Source organism: Stenella coeruleoalba, assembly GCF_951394435.1.
Source record: "Stenella coeruleoalba genome assembly, chromosome: 12".
Taxonomy (NCBI): domain Eukaryota; kingdom Metazoa; phylum Chordata; class Mammalia; order Artiodactyla; family Delphinidae; genus Stenella; species Stenella coeruleoalba.
In genome coordinates this window covers 8,910,549-8,923,530 of record NC_137158.1, presented here as the reverse complement: position 1 = coordinate 8,923,530, position 12,982 = coordinate 8,910,549, and the positions used below count along the sequence as shown (strand labels likewise).

The 12,982-nt window shown below is 41.6% G+C and overlaps 1 protein-coding gene across 10 annotated transcripts in view; it reads right to left on the bottom strand.

Moving 5' to 3' along the window:
• The window catches only part of FAM135A (family with sequence similarity 135 member A), a 123,575-nt gene extending 110,833 nt beyond the window's left edge, over positions 1 to 12,742 (bottom strand). For 8 of the 10 annotated variants that reach the window (XM_079939274.1, XM_079939280.1, XM_079939282.1 and 5 more), the window contains exon 1: positions 12,465 to 12,742. The gene's annotated coding sequence lies outside the window, so the exon portion shown is untranslated. Of the gene's footprint in view, positions 1 to 10,861; positions 11,013 to 12,464 lie in introns of all 10 variants that reach the window. The other 2 variants (XM_079939276.1, XM_079939277.1) reach the window with 2 other exon arrangements.
• Positions 12,743 to 12,982: the final 240 nt, after the last annotated feature.

Here is a 12,982-nt window from a genome sequence, read left to right as displayed (position 1 = left end):
TCTTTTCCACTATACTTTATTACAAGACATTGAACATAGTTCCCTGTGCTATACAATAGGTCCTTGCTGTTTAACTATTTTATATATAGCAGTTTTTGTATCTCCTAATCCCAACCTCCCAATTTATCCCTCCCCCCTCTTTCCCCTTTGGTAACCATAAATTTGTTTTCTATGTCTGTGAGCCTATTTCTGTTTTGTAAATAAGTTCATCTGTAACATTTTTTTTAGATTCCACATATAAGTGATACCATATGATATTTTTCTTCCTGTCTCACTTACTTCATTTAACATGATAATCTCTAGGTCCATCCATGTTGCTGCAAATGGCATTATTTCATTCATTTTTTATGGCTGAGTAGTATTTCATTGTATATACATACCACATCTTCTTTATCCATTCATCTGTCAATGGATATTTAGGTCATTTCCATATCTTGGCTATTGTAAACAGTGCTGCTATGAATATAGGGGTACATGTACCTTTTCAAATGATGGTTTTCTCCAGATATATTCCCGGGAGTGGGATTGCTGGACCATATGGTAATTCTATTTTTAGTTTTCTGAGGAACCTCCATACTGTTTTATATAGTGGCTACATCAACTTATATTCCCACCAACAGTGAGGAGTTCCCTTTTCTCCACATCCTCTCCAGCATTTGTTATTTGCAGATTTTTAATGATGGTCATTCTGACCAGTACAAGGTGGTACCTCATTGAGGTTTTGGTTTGCATTTCTCTAATAATTGGCAATGTTAAGCATCTTTTCATGTGTCTATTGGCCATCTGCATGTCTTGTTTGGAACAATGTCTACTTAGATCTTCTGCCCATTTTTCGATTGTTTGTTGTTTTGTTGTTGAGTTGTATGAGCTGTATATTTTGGAAATTAAGCCCTTGTCAGTTGCATCATTTGCAAATATTTTCTCCCATTTTGTAGGTTGCCTTTTCGGTTTTTTTTATGGTTTCCTTTACTGTGCAGAAACTTCTCAAGTTTGATTAGGTCCCATTTGTTTATTTTTGCTTTTATTTCCATTACTCTAGGAGATGGATCCAAAAAATATTGCTACGATTTATGTCAAAGAGTGTTCTGCCTACGTTTTCCTCTAGGAGTTTTACAGCATTCAGTCTTACATTTAGGTCTTTAATCCTAAATGTATATGGTGTTAGAGAATGTTCCAATTTCATTTTTTTATATGCAGTTGTCCAGTTTTCACAGCACCACTTATTAAAGAGACTGTCTTTTCTCCCCTGTATATTCTTCTCTCTTTTGTAATAGATGAATTGACCATAAGAGTGTGGGTTTATTTATGGGCTTTCTATCCTGTTCCATCAATCTATGTGTCTGTTTTTGTGCCAGTACCATACTGTTTTGATTACTGTAGCTCTGTAGTATAGTATGAAGTCAGGGAGTGTGATTCCTCCAGCCCTGCTCTTCTTTATCAAGATTGTTTTGGATATTTGGGGTCTTTTGTGTTTCCATACAAGTCTTAAAATTTTTTGTTCTAGAGAACCCTAAAGATGCTACCAGAAAACTACTAGAGCTCATCAATGAATTCAGTAAAGTTGCAGGATACAAAATTAAAAGACAGAAATCTGTTGCATTTCTAGAGACTAACAATTAACTATCAGAAAGAGAAATCAAGGAAACAATCCCATTTACCATCATTTCAAATAGAATAAAATGCCTAGGAATAAACCTACCTAAGGAGGCAAAAGACCTACACTCTGAAAACTATAAGATGCTGACAAAAGAAACTGAAGTCAACACAGACAGATGGAAAGATACACCTTGTTCTTGGATTGGACGAATCAATATTGTTAAAATGACCACACTGCCCAAGGCAATCTACAGATTTAATGCAATCCCTATCAAATTACCAACGGCATTTTTCGCAGAACTTTTAAGAAATCTTGATGAAACGAATCTAGCGCTGTGGCTAAGATTATATTTTAGGGTGCTGCCATCCCACCCCCCAATGCCTGCTGTTTCAGATGGCTTCAAGACAGTGGCCATTAGAATGAGATAAAGTGGTCAGCGCACAGAGAGCAGTAAATAAGGCAGGCTTAAGAACTACACCAGGAAACAATTTTGCTATAGTCACTGGCACCAGAACGGAATGGAGACAAACATAAAAGAATCCCAATATATTTTTGAGAGAACTGTATTTGTCAGAGAAATTATAAGCTAACCTACAAACACCTGTGACCATGGCACTTGCAGGATAGCAAGCAAGCCTGCAGTAGCAGGAAACTGACTATGAAAGCTATATACCCTCCAAAGTTGGGAAATTTTCAATACCAACTTCAGATGTGGTCATGGAGGTTAACGTAAGGAAGAAACACCCAGACAGCAAAGACTGGGGTCATAGTGCAATGAATATAGGCATTCTTACCAGAAAGCAGAACTAAGGATAATAGATGCTACACCATTACTGCCCAGCATTACTCTCAACCAGAGACCTCTATGTGTCTCTCACTGTTTACTTACCCAAATGGAAAATTTTATTATTCTTTTCCTGTTTCTGATTCAGGAACAAATAACTGTGTTTTGCCTACAGGTTCAGGAACAAATTACTGTGTTTTGCCTACAGGTCACTGGACTTGCGGATCTGACAGGAAGTACTGATCGCTTAGTTGGATTAGTGCAACAAGAGGATTGCACCTGGGTTGTCTCCTTTGGGGAAGGGAGCTGGAGTGTTTTCAATAGGTAGGATGAAGGATACACATGGATATTTGGTGCCAAACTGCAAGACTGTGGTCAACTACTTGTCATTTCTGTTTTCCTCTTCCTCACTGCTGAATGGTCACCCAGCCTGAGACTACGTTTCCCAACCACCCTTGAGGCAAGTGTGGCCAATCGATCCTGTGGACCGCAAACTGAAGTAATATATGCAATGTCTGCCTCATTTGTTTAAAAGGAAATTCTTTGCCCTGGACGTCATTGCTTCCCTTTTTTACGGGCCGGAATACCTTCTGAATAGTGACCCAGTATTGACCACACAGATTAGGACAAAACCTGAAGAATGGTAAACAGAAAGATGGAAAGATTCTGGATTCCTGAATGGTTTCATAGAGCACAGATGTCGAACATATCTAGACTGTTCAGATTTTTATGTCTTATAACTCTTTATTACAGAAACTGTACCTAACCTATACCCTAAGTGATACATCCCCCACTCTAGGCTATTTTCAAAGAGGAAGGCAGATGATCTTTTATATTATGTATTACATATATTAATTAATAATTATGTTATATAATTATATACAATATAAAATGCTATAAAATGACATACATTATTTGAAAATAATTCAAATTGTCTGTCTTTGTTCTGATTCAAACCCCAAACGGCTTCCCACCACATTCAGCAGCAGTGTCTCACAAGGGCTTGTAATGACAACCTTACAGAATCTGGATCTTCCATCACTTCCCTGTTCTCATCTCCTACCAGTCTGCCCACTCCAGTCACATGGTTTCCTTGCTATTCCCCACACACATCAGAGAGATTCCTGCTTCAGGGCATCTGCAGTGGTTCCCTGAAACACTCTTCCCTCCAGAACATCCAAATGACTCACTCTACTCCTCCTAGCCTTGATTCAAATGTTACCTTCCCAAATAGGCTTTTCCGGGCCACACCCTCTAAAACAGGACTCTCTCTCCTGACACACCCTATCTCTTTCCTCCTTTATTTTTTCTACTCCACACCAATCTCCATTTAACAAACCAAAGATTCTACTTAGTAGTCTTTATTCTCCCCAGTAAAATGTAAGCTTCATGAAGGCAGGAAATTCTAACTACTCTGTTCACAGCTGTACCCCACTGCCTGCCACATGGCAGGCACTTAATTTAAGATCTTAAGAACACTTAATAAATTAGCTTTAAATATTCCATAAATATTAACTATTAGTATTTTTCTCCTATTTAAACCCAACCGATTTGAAGAAAGGAATCATTACACTGATGTATTGAAAACAGTCTTGCATGAATAAACTTTTATGATAAAATTCCTTTACCAGTATAAGTCCAAGATCTGTTAGCAATTTCCTTCACTTTTCGTCTCATATCCTGCTGTGCTTTTTGTTCTTTTGTTGATGCCTAATTTTCCTCAATTCATCCCTTTTTACTGATTATTCCCTAAGTAGAAACATATGTGTACAGATATATACAGAGTAATACTGATAAATCTATTTTTCATTCCCCCCCAAAAAACAAAAAAGAATTATTTTTATATGTTGGTAGAAGAAAAAAATTCAAAGGAGACGAGACTAAAGCAAAAGGAGAGTAGGCAAAAAAGAAAGGAAGGAAAAATTCAGAGCACTCTCAGAGTCCAGGGGGATCTGTGGGACCCTCTCCTCATAAACCGCTCTTCCCCATCATAGGGAGTAACTGCTACTAAGGTCCACACAATCCCTGCTGGCCCAGCACCATCAGAGGCTTCTAAATTTCCAAGTAGATATTGAAAATGTTTTTCCTAAAGGTTTTCACCTAAATTTTAGATGTTGCCAGCTAGTTAAAAAACAAACACAGGGGCTTCCCTGGTGGCACAGTGGTTAAGAATCCACCTGCCAATGCAGGGGACACGGGTTTGAGCCCTGGTCTGAGAAGATCCCACATGCTGCGGAGCAACTAAGCCCGTGTGCCACAACTACTGAGCCTGCGTTCTAGAGTCCGCGAACCACAACTACTGAAGTCCATGTGCCACAACTACTGAGCCTGTGTACCTAGAGCCCATGCTCCGCAAAAGAGAAGTCACCGCAATGAGAGGCCCACTCACTGCAATGAAGAGTAGCCCCTGCTCGCCGCAACTAGAAAAAGCCCACACACAACAACAAAGACCCAACACAGCCAAAAGTAAATTAAATTAAATTAAATTAAAAAAAAAGCCAAACAAACACAAACAGAACAAAACCTGTGTAGTGAAAATCAAATTCCTCTACAGGACAAATTCATTCAAAGTTTGCAATGTCTGACTTCCACAGATTCTCATGCCACTCAGTTCATCAGGTAAAGAATCTTTCATGAAAGAGGGAAATCCTGGCCTGTCTTCTCTCAAGGAGGAAAGAAATTGAAGAGAGGGAGCCTTTCCTTTTACCCAGACGTGCCTGGGAGACTCTCCACTGCCAGAAACTCCCTGCACCCCCGGAAGCTGTGAGCTTCATGGCCTCTTGCACAGTCTGCTAGACAGCTCATATCTGTCACTTTCATCTGAGCCTCTGAAGCTATGGGAACCCTGGCTTACCTGAGACTGTCCACTCTGCTCTCCTGGCCCTGGCAAAGTAGCCTAAACAGAATAACTTGAGAGGTCTGTTCAAGAAGAGTCCCTGCCTGGGCCATTTCCTAGGTCCCTAAGAAAGAACTGAGCTGCGTAAACTACAAACCTCAATCCAAAGATGCCACAGGGGAAACCTCAACCAGAAACTGCCCCTGATACTAAGTGAGAAACGTAGGCACAAATGCTCTTAGGTCTGAAGAGGGACTTCTCTGACAGTCAAACCCGACAATCCCCTGTAACACCTCAGGGAAAGGCAGCCCACTCCCAAAGGAACGCGGTCACCTATCAGACTGGAAGACGGCCTTGGCCCTCAAGAGTCGCTACATCCCACATGGCGGCCAGCAGCCACAATGGCTACTGAACAACAGAAATGCGACTAGTGTGACCAAGGAACTGAATTTAAAATTTTTAATTCGTTTACATTTACATCTAAACACTGAAGCAGTGTAGACATTTTTTTCATTAAACATAACCTTATTGGTTTGATAGGGCTGTATTTTACTTTAACTGTTAAAGATGAGTGTGCTGAGATATACTGTAGCTGTAAAGCACACACCGGGTTTCAAAGACTTAGTACAGAAAAAGAATGTACATGTCTCATTAATATGTTTTTTATATTGATCACATCTTGAAATAATATTTTGGATATGTTGGATTAAATAAAATATACTATACAAATTAATTTTATCAGTTTGTTTTTATTTTTTAAAATGTAGCTCCTAGGGCATGTTTAATTACACGTATCTCACATATTTCTACTGGATCTTAGTCTAGGAATGCCAAGCCAACTCCCTAATCACTAGGGTGCACAGTAACTGCCCCAGAAACAGTGCTGGGTGCATAAACACTGTGCCTAGCTTCTAAGATCAGGGATTCTCACACCCATGGGATCAGCTGAGACCTCCGGTATCCGCAAAGAGGAGTCCGGGCGTGGATACCTGGGAAAATGTGGGAGATGCTCCTGCACCACCAATACCCATCCTGAAACAATAGCTAAACATTTTGAGCTCAGCCTGAACTCCTGAGTGTTTCAGAAACCTAAAAGAGGACACAGAAATATCTGAAACTAAGAGGCACAGTTAGTTCAGAGGTTCCTTAAAAAAGACTAGAGACCACAGGCGATGATGAGATCTTTTCTCAGAAATCAAAGAGCTAACGTCTTGACCCTTGAACTATGAACCCCAAACAGATGTTCAGAGGATATTCTTTCTCCTAAGGCCGAGGGTAAGAAGGTGAACAAATTGGAGATTCCAGACACTCTCTTTGTCAACCTAAGAAATAAAGGCACCACTTTTATCAATTATGGAGCCAATGGCTCCAGCTTCTGAATTCCATTCCCAAGTCAGCAGCCATGGGACAAATGGGTTCAGAGCCTGTAATACTGACCGTTCAAATAATGATGCCCAATTGTATGCAGATGTTAGGTACTAAAGATACCACATAAGGTAAGAAATACGTATGGACCAACTTACCCTTAGAAAGGCTCCACATTGGCAATCAATACATCATTTCTCAATGAATAAAGCACATTCACTTTTTCTTCCAGCTTTAGGAAAAAAATCACTGGTTCTTCAGATGAACACTAGATAATGTAGTAAACTTGCACTGAGGGGCCATAGTGTACAAAAATCTATACATCTCTAAATGTTCACACTCAATGTAGTGAGATGCTCACATTATGATAGACACATAGAAACAAATGAAAGAACATCAAATTCAAGCCCAACCAGATGAGGGACTCACACTATGACAGATATCTGAGGACTGAGACTGACATTTGGGATCTGGGACCAGTAAAGGGAAGGGCATCAAACATATACAGTTAAATTCAAGTTTGTTAAATAGGAATACGATGGGAACAAAGAAATCCTCTAGATCTAGAAGGAGGTTAACTCAATCCATTTAATACTAGTTAGTCAATTTTGGGTCCATTTTTTTGGGCCTTCTCCCATGAATAAACAGGAAGCCCCAAAGAGGCACTCCGCAAGAAGCCTTCAGAATACTGTCTCATAACCTTGCAAATAATAAAAAGATTCCTGTAACACTCAAGTTCTGTAGCAAACCAAGGAGAGTAGGAAGATGTGTCTCTTGGCGAAAGTACGCTCAGCCGCCACCTTTCCTAAGGACCACTCACCTAGGGCACAGCAGAACTCCAGTCCACAAGGGGCCGGCCCTCACCGTCTTTGAGCTAATCTTGACCAATTCAAACCAGACAGCCATATACTGAAAACAACCAGCCAGTGACGTCTGTACTAGTCTTGCACCTCTCACCCTGCTTTCTGGTGTAATTCTGGCCACCTAAGCCGGTTAAGTCTGCATTGCTTGGTTCAGTCTAAATACCTGGCCTATGGTCTTGTTTCTTGATTGACATTCAGTTCCCTTTAGGACTGGCTGAGGCCTCGACACCCTGCCCAGCTCTGGAAGCTCCCTATTTCAGGGGTTAAGCATGCTAAGTCCCTGGATTATACCCTACTCTAAAACAGCCAAGCCACCCGGCATCTCTTGACTCTGAGGCTCACCACCACTCAGATGGCATCTAACCTTTTTGCCTCCACGATTATTCGCACACACAACACCCTTTCATCAGTGACATCTCTCATCTTAAAAGGTGATTCTCAACAAAGATGAGCTTAAGAGAACCGCTAGAGTAAAGGGGACATGTAAAGTGAGGAAAGTCACCGGTCTAGAACGCTTTGCTGCTACTCATCACTCATCGAAACGAACTCCTGAGGGCCACATACTGTATGCACTAATTATAGAAATATTTAAGAAGAGAATAGAGTACTAAGTTCTTCTCTTCTGGGGAGAGGGTAAGAGGGAAATCCTGCAAAGGAAAGATAAGCAAAATAGCTTGATAGACAAATTATATTTTAAAAAGCTATACGTTTCCCTGTTGATACCAAATATAGACCAAATGGCAGTATCGAAACTTTTTGGATTACTTACTCTTCACCAGTAGCTTTTATTACTGCACCTAATTCTCATAAAACTCTGAAAGAGCTATTATTACTCCATTCTACAGGTGAAGAAACTAAGGAGCAAAAAGTTTACATAACTTATCCAAGGTCACACAGTTAGAAAATAATGAAAAGAGGACAAATACCTCAAAAGTGTCAAACTTCATGGCCTATATTTAAACGTGTATAATTCTAAAGTCCACACCTTGTTTTAGGAAATAGATTCAGTAGTCATCAAGTCATGAGATAAATATGCCCCTACTACAAGAAAACCTGAAATCAGAATGCAATATTGATGGAACAATTACACTTGATAAATTAACTATATTCAATTTTCTATGTAATTAACATTATTCCCTAATCATGAAATCTTCAAATTCCTCACACCCACAAATACAAAATCTGAAGTTTAAAGGCATTGCTATCTTCTGATTTCTTCAAAATTGGGGTTTAAACAGTTGTGTCTAATAAAAGAGAAATATATTATTATTACTCATCTTAGAACTGACACTTAGATTAAGAAGCACTCTCAGAACATTGTTAATTTTCAATAACTGTATTAATATGATAGAAAATCCATAGAAAAAATAATTATTAAACAATGTAGAAAGAATGTCAGTAACTTCTGAGAGTATTTCGATGACTGACTTACCACATGAATGAAGTAAAGAAACTGAGAAACAACTTTTCTTGCTCATTATGGGACACTTGGTAAAAGATACTTTTGACATTACATGGAAAATCGGATTTAATTTATTAAGAGCAGTTCATATAAACTTTTCAGTTGTATATGCCACAAAACAAACCTGCCAGTAACATAATAGAGAACGTCTTTGAATATATCATGTTATTATACATCTTAAAAATCCCAGAATAGCCCCAAGTACCAAACTAGTTACTCCTTTTAACATAAAGAGAAATTCAGAAAGAACCACAATCATTATCTATTACCTAGTTCAGGGATCTGCCCAACATTCTGAAAATATTTCATCTTACTAGTTATCTCAACAGAGAACAAAACTCAGAACCGGAACAGAAAGCACAATCCTCTCTCTGAAAAATATTCCAAGAAACTACCAATGTTTTCTTAACAGCTTCTGCTTTCTTGCTTTCTTCAGTATACCGTTAACTTTGGTAACAGATCCAGGTAACCTGGATTCTAATTCAGACTCTCTAAGCCTCAGTTTTCTCAAATGGAAATAATATTTATAACTCCTAAGTCAAAAGGACCTGACACTTCTATATTTCCATTAAGAAAAAAGAGGCTAATTGTTATTAAATTTAAGCACATCATTGATTACCAAGTATGAACCTGTTAAAAGTGGCAATCTTTGAAAATAAAATGGTAAAACTCACTGTGAAGTCATTCCACTCTATTTCCCTGAAAAATCTAGACCTGCCAAACAACCTGTGCTCTCTGATTTTTCTGAAAATCCCCTGGGCCGATTCATTAGGAACACTTTTTTCTGTATTACCACTCTACTTCTTACTCATATTCATTTCTAAACCTTCTTCCTGACAACTCAAGGAAAAAAAAAAAGATACACTACTCACTTCAGATCTACATACTCCCATCTCCATCCATTTATTTAAACATACAATGAACATATCACAAAACTCACTTTTAAGCAGTTTTTTCTTACTTTTTAAAGTTTTTTGATACTTTGAATCAAAGCAAAGGAAATCCTTGCCCTTTCTATCCCCTAAAGAACCTCCACTCTCAAGGGTCTACATCACAGCAAAGATAAAATATAAGACAAAAGAAGTTTATGAAAGTAACCAAAATCCTGTTAACTTTACTTTTTCAGTTTATGTAAACGTAACTTTACATTTTCAGCAAACATACTGAACGCTGCAGTGGCTGTTTCACTGCATATGAACATTAAACGAGTCCACAGTTCATGGCACATGCTACTAAAACTTTTCACATAAGTCTGAAATTTAAAAAAAACATCTAAATTGCAGTGATCTGGGATTTAAGCATTCAATTATACTTACGACGTAGTCTAAAAGAGATAAAAATTCAGAGTTTATATTGCAATTTTTGCCTGTGGTGGCCCTAAGCATGTTTAAATGATTAGGGCTTACTTTGCTTTTGAAAGATTAGTGGGTAGCCAGCCACCTGTTTACCCACATATTACAGGGAGACACACCCGAGGTATAGAGGTTAAGTGACTTCTACAAACTAATGTCATGACTCATCAGAAGAGTGTAGATCTGATTTCTAGCCCTGTGCCCGCTGTCCACCATGAATCTTTATTTTAATTTCTAAGAGCACAGAATCAACTCACTATAAATACCAATAGGAATTTGTAAGAATTTACTTTTTTAATGAATAGCTACCTAGAAATAGAAAGACTTGCCTTTGAAAGATGGGAAGACCTCCTTCAGAAGCAGCACTTATCTCTAGTTGCACTGGAAAAATCATTTTTAAAATCTTAAAAGCTGAGGAGTTTATCGCCTGCTACCATACACAAGAACTGCTGGTTCTTCCAGAAGAGATGTGGTTTCACCGCCTCAGACCCTAAACAGTGCCTCCTACTTTCATCTCTCATATACCTTCAAATAAGGAACTACACATTTTTGTCTTGGTGCTTCCCTTCTGTACAACAGAAACAGAAAATTTTAATTCCTACCTGACATAGACAACGTAAGGAAGAATTTACTGTTTGTGGACTGCTTTGAGATTCCAGAATGAAATACATAATCCAGTTGTTCTTCGGCCCTAGAATAAACGCAAACTTCACCGAGAGTGACTGCTCCCGCAGATGCCTTCAAAGTAAGATCCTGCAACATTATTTACAGAGAAGTTTTTTGTAAGCCAAATCGTGATCACCATGAAGTAGAGGCAAAAACCTCCACAACTGTTTAGAGAGTTCTTTTACCCAATTCAAAAAGTTAGTGCTTCTGTCCGATATGTCTCTCCTTTAGTAAGGACACTAATTCTGTAAGTTAGTAAAAACTATGCATTTATTACAGAGACCATCACAAAAACGATGCAATCAGTTGCAACAGCAAATGTATAAAATATCAAATTAATAACTGATTTTATTTTTTTTTAATTTGTTAAATTTCATTTAAGACTAGCTCTTGGACAACTGTATTTCCCGGAGGACAATAAAATCTCCAAATTTTAACCTTATGTTTGGAGGTCAACCTTTATATTTTCATCAACTCTGTCCTCAAGTGGCTTCTCTTGACATGTCAGGCAAACACAATTCTTAAAAATTAAAGCTTCTATCAGTAAGTGTAACAGGTTATTGCTACTGTCACTCTTTTGATGATATTTCCAGTCAGTGAAGAAAGAAAAGGAAGAGATCTTATTAAACTGTAAACTGAACTAAGTACACTGAGTGGATACCTGGTTTAGGTAGAAAGTAAAAGAGACTAGAACTCTTCAGAGATTTAATAAGAAGTAAAACGGATTGGCATTAAGAGGCTCGACCTATGCAAACAGAAAAAAGAAAAAGTTTTAGAGAAAAAAAAGCTCAAGATTAGAGAGTAGAGATGGGATCAGGATGGAGAAAACTGGAGGTCAGGGGCCGTCAAACGGAAGAGATGAAGTAGGGACCGAGAGAGAAGGATTCAGGCAGCGAGAGGGGCGTAGAACGAACTCCAGCACAGAGCGATGCTAAAGCCAAACACACCGTCGGAAACTCACACAAGAGAGAGAAGGTGAAGTACCGAAGGGGGTTAATGGGAAGAGCAGAGAGCCAAGGGAGCAATGACAGAGGCGGCGGAGTAGGAAGCCTGGCCGGTGAGGGAAGAGCCGGCCCAGGGATGCACGGGGGGGAGGGGGAGAGAGAAGTCCAGGCGCGCAAGGGGTACCTCGCCTCCCACGGGGGACCACCGGGGATGAAGAGCGGATCCGCGAGGGGGGCACGGGCGGGAGCGAGGCGCGAGGATGGGCAGAGGGCGAAGGGCAGGAGGGGGCGCAGGGGGGCGCGGGCAGGAGGAGTGCGGGGCGGGGGCCGAGGCCGGGGGGCCGGGGGCACCGGGTGGCGGGGGCAGGAGTGAGGGCACGGGGGACAGCGGCTCCGCACCCCGAGCGCGTCCGCACTGCCGTCCCCACCGACCTTCAGCCGCCCGGCGCCGGCTCCCACCCGAGCGGCCGGTGAGGGCCGGAGCGGCGAGGGCGGACCGGGCGCAGAGGAGGCCGCTTCCCGCCGGGCCCGCGGGAAGGACAAGGAGGGGGTCGCGGGGGTCGCGAGCTGGGACCGGAGGACGTTGGCGGCTCACCTCTCGCCCGGCTCGGCCTCCGCCGCCGCCCGTCGGACGAAGGAGCCCGTGGTGTCGCTGCAAGAAGGCGGCCCCGCCCGGGTCAGCACCATCCCGCCGCGGGCCCCTCACCTCGCCATCGTAGCACCGCAACCTCCGCCGCTGAGGAGCCGGCTCGTCAACGCCGCCCGACGAGCGGCCCAGCGCGGCCAGCGAGCATGCGCAGTCGCCCGGTCCCGAGGGAGCCCGGCCGGCTGCGCTACCTGGGAGCCACAGGTCCCGCCGCGCGGCCCCGCCCCCGTCCGCCCTCCCCTCTCCAAGCGAGGCCCCGCCCCCCAGGCCTGCGCCCCGCCCCCCGCGCGCTCCGAGCGCCCGGGCAGCCGCTCCAGCTCCAGAGCCGACTGAGATTTCGAGAGCTCTGTCCGCCCTATTGGGCTCCCGCTCCCAACCTCCCGCGAGAACGGGACGTTTGCGTCAATAAAAAGCGCGAGCGTCTTGGAAGTGCTCGGCTGCGGTTGTGAGGAGGGTGAGCGCCTTGG